The sequence below is a fragment of the Arachis ipaensis genome, chromosome B1 (assembly GCF_059453495.1).
Source record: "Arachis ipaensis isolate K30076 ecotype BB chromosome B1, ASM5945349v1, whole genome shotgun sequence".
Classification (NCBI taxonomy): domain Eukaryota; kingdom Viridiplantae; phylum Streptophyta; class Magnoliopsida; order Fabales; family Fabaceae; genus Arachis; species Arachis ipaensis.
Genome location: NC_142436.1, coordinates 37,597,159 through 37,599,222, shown reverse-complemented (window position 1 = coordinate 37,599,222; position 2,064 = coordinate 37,597,159).

The window sequence follows — 2,064 nt, the reverse complement described above, 5'->3', positions numbered from 1 at the left end:
ATTATCTGTTGGTTAATTAGAAAAAAACTATTCAAAACATTTAGAGCCTTAGAAAAAGTATTTACTTATTTTTTAAAAAATAAAAAATATTTTATATTTAAATATATTTTTAAAAAATTTAAATATTAAAAAAATTTTATTTTATATTTTTTAAAACCAAGATATTATTAGTTTTTAAACAAAAAAATAATTAACTTTTTTAATAAAATTATTTTAAAAAAAAATATATTCAAACATATTTAAAATTTAATAAAAATACTTTATTTTTAAAAAAATTTCGATAAAAAATCAATACAAACAAACACTTAATTAATAATAAAAATAATATTAAAAGTTAAAAATGACAATAAATCTTTAAAAGAATCAGTTTGATAAAAATAATTAAAAAATTAATTTTTAAAAAAGATACTAAGATAAAAACTGTTTTTGAATAATGAGTAAAAATTATTTATTTTTACAATACACAAAAAATAAAAATAAAAATATTGAATAAAATGCACCCTCCTCAAAATTTTTTACCAAGATAATTTACATAAATAAAATATTTAGAAATTAAATTTATACAAGTACAATTTTTTAAACAACGTTATATTTGTGTCCTGATTCAATTTTATGTAAATCGCGACAACCTACTATAGTTTATAATTCTTATATAATCTAGGGTAAAGTATATTTTTTGTCCTTGAAGTCTGGCAAAAGTTTTAAAAATATTCTTTAAGTTTTATTTTGTTTCAATTTTGTCCCAGAAGTTTTCGATTTGCATCAAATATACCCCCGACGGCTAAATTTTCAAAAAATTTAAGACCAATCTAACAATAATGCATGAAAATAATGCTTAATTTGCTTGTGTTGAGGGTTGTTCTTATGAAATTGTTGTTGAATTGGTCTTAAATTTTTTGAAAAATTAGCCACTAAGGGTATATTTGATGCAAATCGAAAATTTTTAGAACAAAATTGAAACAAAATAAAACTTAGGGATATTTTTGAAACTTTTATCAAATTTCAGGGATAAAAAGTATACTTTACCCTATAATCTATTATACTCTATTACAGATTACAAGTAACATCCACTTAAACCTAATTTACTATATCCTATCACAGTTTATGTTCAAGCTCACACAAAAAAAATCCTCTATATGTCTACCATGATTTATATTCAACGAAATTGAAGCATAAATTGTTACAAGGTGTATAGTGATTTATGAATAAGCAGAATAAAATAGTAAGCCGCATCATAAAATAGAGATGTAAGGAAAAAATAGATAAAAATCTTATAATTAGAACATCATTGATAAGATATTTTTAAACATCATAAGACTACCCTTACAATTAAAATATCATTAGTCAGACCTTTTTAGATATTATGGGAAATAGATTCGTATGAAATTTTTAAAATTTTCATCTAAATTTGATCTATGTTGTTGAGTATATTAGTATGGTGATCATCGTAGTTTTGTCGTGATATTAATACGATAAAAGTTGCGGTAATTCCATAACTAATATATGAGACTGACAAAATTGTTAAAATAATAAGAAAAATAACATTCAGATGCGCGCATAAAGTTTATAAGATACGATTATCTCAGGAAAGAATATATATATAGTCCAAGTAGGAGATCGTTGGGAAATTATTTAATTTTTTAATTTATTTGTGGACAATACATATATTAATTATAATCACAAATTATGCTATTTCAAATTAAATGATTTATATAATGATAATCTTATTTATTGTTATAAATGCTAAATTGAATAAGCCATAATTACTTTTGATTTGGAATTAAATGAGAATAAAATCAAATATTATCTTTATTTGGACTTTAGATACTATTTTTATTTGGATTTTAGGATTTAATAAGTGTCACATTCAAATATAAATAGTAACTTCAAAGTTTTAGTTTCGATATATCAAAATCGCTTTTGTAATTTTTTTCTATCAGAGTTGCAATTTAGCCTTATTAGAGATGTAAAAAGCTTTAATTGAAAAAGATAAAAAAATCAAATTCTTTTAATCACTTTTATAAATATGAGTACACTTTTATATTATAAAATATATATTTTTAG